Below are 6,229 nucleotides of genomic sequence, written 5' to 3' on the forward strand. Positions count from 1 at the left end.
CTTTGAAATGGAGCAGATATGTAAAGGAAGCATGTTCTGTTCGCAGCAGGAACTTGGAGCCATACTGGCCAGAAGTGATGCAGGGTTCTGACCACTGCCAGACATTCACAGTGTGTTGTGCCTAGGGTGGCTAAGGACCTTATGACAGTAGGTCACTACCAGCTCATCTCCAGGGCCAACTTGAGACAGGATCGCTCCAGTTCCCTCATTGCTGGCATCAGTGTCAACTATGAATGCACGCTGGGGATCAGGATATGCCAGGACAGGAGTAGTTACTAGGACTTCTCATATTGCGGTAAATGCTAACTAGCAGTCTGACCTAGGCCCAGGAAGGTCTTTACCTCAGCAGCTCTCCAGGCTGGGTCTGTGGCTACTCCATCTGGGCCAATAATGCTAGGAAACAAAACTCCTGTTGCATCATGCAGCACTTCTTGGAGTGCGGCTCTGTATAGCTGTCGTCATTTCTCAGTTTCTGGAGTGCCTAATAAAAGGATGGGGCATGCACCAAGAGATCATCCAGGTAGATTACCCAGAACATGAGCCTCTCAAAGGTAGCACTGCAGAGTAAAAATGGCATAACACCACACCCTAATGTGAAAGTAGTCTTGGGCTTGGCTTTGGCACAAATCCAAGGTGCTGAATCAGCCTGATCCTGTTATGCAGACCAGTTAGTTATAGGTGCTGATGTTGGTTTCGCCCATCCCTACTTTGCTGTCCCAGCTGATTAAAAGCTTTGTGGGTCTCTAGTGACAGCACGGCCTGCTCCTGTAGATGCAGCTAGTTGGCTTTAAGTAACACCTGACTTCCATTACATGGCATGCTGCTGCCATCAAGCTTGACATTGTGACCTGCTATCACAATTTCAACACTCTTTGGTTTCAACAGAATGCCTGTTTTTATGAAGTTCATGAAATTCAGCCCCAAAATAACATCTTGTATATCAGCAACCCAGAATTCTTATCCCTTTGTGTTGATTAATACATCAGTGATGGTTCAAGGGTGGACCCCTGTATGCTTCCACACTGGGGGGAATTGCAGATCTGTATCCAGCAGCATACCCGGTTGCACAAGGCAGATGGTCAATTGTGTGTCCAGCAAGGCGTAGCTCGCTATTCTCATCAGGCTGCAGGTAAAGTAGAATTCAGCTGCCTCTCCAAACCAGCCAACTCATGGTCCAACAAGGAGGTTGACTGTCTGGTTCCCTGCTGCGCCACCCCAGCATATTTCCCACTGGCTTTGTTTCTGCACTGTTGGGACAGGCAAGCATATTGCCCCTGCAGGCTACAGCTCTGACAACACTGGTCGTTCAGTCCCTCTGGCTTCCCGATAATGGTGGCCTGACCTTGCTGACCTGAAGCGTCACTGCCTCACTCTCTTGTACTCACTGCCTACTGAGTTACAAAGGGAAGTGGTTGAAATCTTCCCTCTATGAAACGGGACAACCCTTCAAGAACCGGATACGTCATCAACTGTCATCAGCGACTTGTACGTAAAGAGAAGAGACAAGGTTTTCAATTTCCATTTCCAATATGCCGCCTCCAGCTGTGGTGATCGCACTTGTGTGTCACGTGACAGGACAGGTGAATCATATTTAAAATAGTGTTGGGACCAAAGAGCTCCCCGTCCTCCGCTCCGAAGTTCCCATCAATGTGGAAAAATGTTACTGATTGATTAAAGTTAAATCAAAGTTTTGGTTTTAATTTAATCTGTTCTCTAATGTAAAAATGGGGAGTTAAATAACAAGATTGAAAAAGCATTCTTGCAAAAGTTAAAGAAAAGTGAAGAGTCAATCTTGCAAAAAAGTCAAAGTCAGATGATAAACCAAACTTCAGCCGCAGGTTCGGTTTGAAGGGAAGAAAAGGCCCTCTTTATTAGTTACAATGTGACAAAATGGTGCCCAAAAGCCAAAATGCGCAGACAATACAAAGACATTACATCTTATACCCAAAGATGAGCAACCTTATCTCTCGGGGGTGAGATCATCGTGCCACCTATTTTTTATACATCCTGAAATCACCTTGAATACCAATAGAACTGTTTTTTCTAGCTTTCTTAGGAACCCTTATTTCTCACCCAACTCAAGATATGTTTTTTAAATTAATTTTCTGTTTTATCAGGCCTCCCTATAACTCCCTGTGTCTGTTGTTTGTAACACTTTATTAATTTGGCTCAAAGACCGGTTCTTACCAACCCTTATCAGCTAGCCTTCCTATTCCTAGCTAACTTCTACTGTAAAAGCAGTTTCTCACTCTTTCTGACCTTCGAGGTGTTTTTCCTACCACAATGGCTCCTTTCATTACACTACTCAGCTTTGTGTCTGGAATAGAGTTCACGTTATCCCATATATGGAAATATCAGGCCTCCTTTTTCTGGTCCCTGTCTGCCTGCCTCAGTTAAATGCTTATAGGAATGTCTGTCTCAGTTTAGTGTTTATAACTCTGTCGTTAATCATTTCTAAGTTAATGAACTTTTATTAAAAGGTGATTTAAGGACATATTTCTTCAAAAACCCCAACAATAGTCTGAAAAAGTAATCCATTTTCCTGCTTTGTCTCCATACTATAGCATAATGGCATATCACACTGACATTTGCCATTTATCTAAAGGAGGCTGAAAAGCATCGGCACTCGCGATTTATTCACAACTTCAGTTTTACACATCAGTCAATAAAACGAGTCACTGAATAAAAAAAGAGCAAAAAACTACATGACTTAATTAACAGCTACTAGCGCTGTTCGGCAGGCCACCCTGCCAGTCTGCAGTGACAGCAGCAGAGGGGGAAGTTCAGCTCCTCACTGCTTAAATACATTTAGGGCATCACACGCCTTCAAACAGGGGGATGACAATTATTTATCATCGCCACCAAGAATCCTTCGGTGATATGAAGCTGAACTTTCTAATCGCCAGCTTCGTGATTGAATTTTCCATTCCACTTTAAATGGTGAGGCAACCTCACGTACCAGAACGTAACAGCCGCCATTTGGTTCGCGCAAGCCGAGGCTCAATTCGCCATCCGGAGAATCACGGAGGACGAGACGAAGTTCTATTACGTCGTCGCTTCCCTGACCAACAGCACTGCCTCCAGAGTACTGAGTTTCCTCCAGGCTCCCCCCGAAGGCGATAAGTATGCAGCGTTAAAGTCACTTCTCCTTCAGACGTTTGAGTTGTCCAAGTCAGAGCGCGCACGCAGGCTTCTCTCGCTACCCGGTTTAGGCGACTCAAAACCGTCCGAACTCATGGACCACATGTTGTCTCTGCTGGGCGACCACCCGCCATGTTTTCTATTCAGAGAACTTTTCTTGCAGCAGCTGCCTGGCGACGTTCGTGCGGCTTTAGCAGGCTCAACTCTTAAAGACTTTCGTGCTTTGGCTAGAGAGGCCGACAAGATCCTCTCCGCCAAGCAGGGTCTTGCGGCCACGCGGGCATACGCGTCTTCATCCCCCTCTGACGCCCCGGTATGTGCAGCCATGCCCCAACCCCCTCCAGCCTTCTGCTTCTATCATGCACGTTTTGGGGCCAAGGCTAAAAAATGTCGTCATCCCTGCAGTTTTGGGAAGCCGGGAAACGCAAGGGCCGACACCTGCTAGTGGCTACGGGCGTCGGCCATTCCAGCAGCCTGCTCTTCCTCACAGACACAGTGTCCGGGCGCCGTTTCCTTTGCGACACAGGCGCTCAGTTGAGCGTTCTGCCTGCCTCTGAGTTGGACATGAAGTCAGGCCGTGCTGGCCCCGCCCTCGAGGCCGCCAATGGTACCTCCATCCCCACGTATGGGCTGAGGTCAATTCCACTGTGCTTTGGCGGGCAGCGATTTACATGGCCTTTTGTGCTGGCAAAGGTTTCTACCCCCCTTCTGGGTGCCGATTTCCTGTGTGCCAACAGCCTGCTGGTTGATGTTAAAAACAGACGCCTTGTCAACCCGGAGACGTTCAGCTCCTTACCATGCTCACTCAGCCGTTTCGGCTCCTTCAAGCTGACGGGTGCGTTTTTTGTCTCAGACGACTTCTCGCGCCTCCTCGCGGAGTTTCCGGGCCTGACGGACCCCACGTTCTCCTCAGATGGCAGCAAGCATGGAGTCAAACATCACATCGCCACTTCGGGTCCGCCGGTCCACGCTCGTGCTAGGCGCCTGGATCCCGCCAAGCTCACGGTCGCAAAGGCTGAGTTTGACACATTGGAACGCCTAGGCATCGTGCGAAGGTCCGACAGCCCCTGGGCTTCTCCACTGCACATTGTCTGGAAGCCGGGCGGAGGCTGGCGCCCATGTGGTGATTACCGCCGACTCAATGATGCCACCACTCCGGATCGCTATCCCATTCCTCATGTGCAGGATTTTTCTGCCTGTCTGGCTGGGAAAGTCATCTTTTCCAAGGTGGACCTAGTTCGTGGCTACCATCAAGTCCCCGAGCATCCCGCTGACATCCCGAAGACGGCGGTGATCACTCCATTTGGCCTGTTTGAGTTCCTCCGCATGCCATTTGGCCTCAAGAATGCCGTCCAGACATTCCAGCGCCTCATGGACAGTGTCCTGCGTGACCTGCCGTTCCTCTTTGTTTATCTGGATGACATTCTAGTTGCCAGCACCTCCAGGTCGGAACACCTGCACCACCTCAGGCTCCTATTTGAGCGCCTCAATCAGCACGGTTTGATCATCAACCCGTCGAAGTGCCAGTTCGGGCTTCAGGTCATCGATATCCTTGGTCACCACATCACCAGTGCCGGCGCCGTTCCACTCCCTACTAAAGTGGAAGCTATTCAGTGTTTCGCCCGCCCTCTGACAGTTAGAGCTCTGCAGGAGTTTCTAGGCATGGTGAACTTCTATCACCGTTTCATCCCACGCGTGGCCAGTCTCATGCACCCTCTGTATGAAGCCCTCAAAGGCAAAGCGGCCAAACACGCAGTAGACTGGACTAACGAGCGGCTCCTGGCTTTCAATGCGGCCAAACGTGCGCTGGCGGATGCGACTATGTTGGCGTACCCCTCACCTGATGCACCCATTGCTATCACCACGGACGCATCTGACTATGCAGTTGGCGCGGTGCATGAACAGTGGGTCGATGGTGCTTGGCAACCCCTGGCGTTCTTTAGTCGCCTGCTCCGCCCCGCTGAGCGTAAATACAGCACATTTGACCGTGAGCTGCTCGCCCTGTACTTGGCCGTGCGCCACTTTCGCTTTCTCTTGGAGGGCCGTCCATTTTTTGCATTCGTGGATCACAAACCCTTGGCATTTGCCATGGCGAAGTCCTCCGAACCGTGGTCTTCCCGTCAGCAACGTCAGCTGGCCTTCATCTCGGAGTTCACCACGGACGTTCAGCACGTTGCAGGAAAAGACAACCCTGTGGCCGACTGTCTCTTCCGCGCGGCAGTTGACGCTGTACACCTCGGCATCGACTACTCCCGAATGGCGGCGGACCAGGTGTCGGACCCAGAGGTCCAAGCCTACAGGTCTGCGGTCACTGGCTTGCGGTTGGCGGATGTTCCCTTCAGTGATACTGGTGTGACGCTCCTCTGTGACGTGTCCATGGGCCACCCCAGGCCTATTGTTCCCACCTGCTGGCGCAGACCGGTTTTTGACACCATACACGGCCTCTCTCACCCCGGCAGGAGGGCATCGCAAAGGCTGGTGGCAGACAAATTCGTCTGGCACGGCCTTAAAAAGGACATTCGCAACTGGAGTACTGCTTGTGTGGACTGTCAACGCGCCAAAGTGCATCAGCATGTTAAGGCCCCGCTGGCGTTGTTCCCTGTGCCTGAGCGGCGTTTCGACCACGTACATGTGGATCTGGTGGGTCCGCTGCCACCGTCCCGGGGTTTCACCCACCTCCTCACGATCGTCGACAGGACCACGAGGTGGCCAGAAGCCGTGCCGCTTTCTTCCACGACGTCCTCGGAGGTAGCCAGAGCATTCATTGACACGTGGGTCTCGCGGTTTGGCGTTCCATCAGACATTTCCTCGGATCGCGGCCCTCAGTTCACTTCAGCCCTCTGGACCAGCATGGCTGCGGGTCTCGGGGTGCATCTTCACCGTACTACTGCCTACCATCCCCAGGCCAACGGGCTGTGTGAGCGTTTCCACCGCTCTATGTAGGCCGCACTCCGGGCCAGTCTCCAGGATGACGGTTGGGCCGGTAGGCTTCCCTGGGTCATGCTGGACCTCCGTTCGGCCCCCAAGGACGACCTCCAAGCCTCTTCGGCTGAACTTGTTTATGGCCAGGTGCTACGGGTTCGGTAGA

Source organism: Pygocentrus nattereri, chromosome 3 (assembly GCF_015220715.1).
Source record: "Pygocentrus nattereri isolate fPygNat1 chromosome 3, fPygNat1.pri, whole genome shotgun sequence".
NCBI lineage: Eukaryota > Metazoa > Chordata > Actinopteri > Characiformes > Serrasalmidae > Pygocentrus > Pygocentrus nattereri.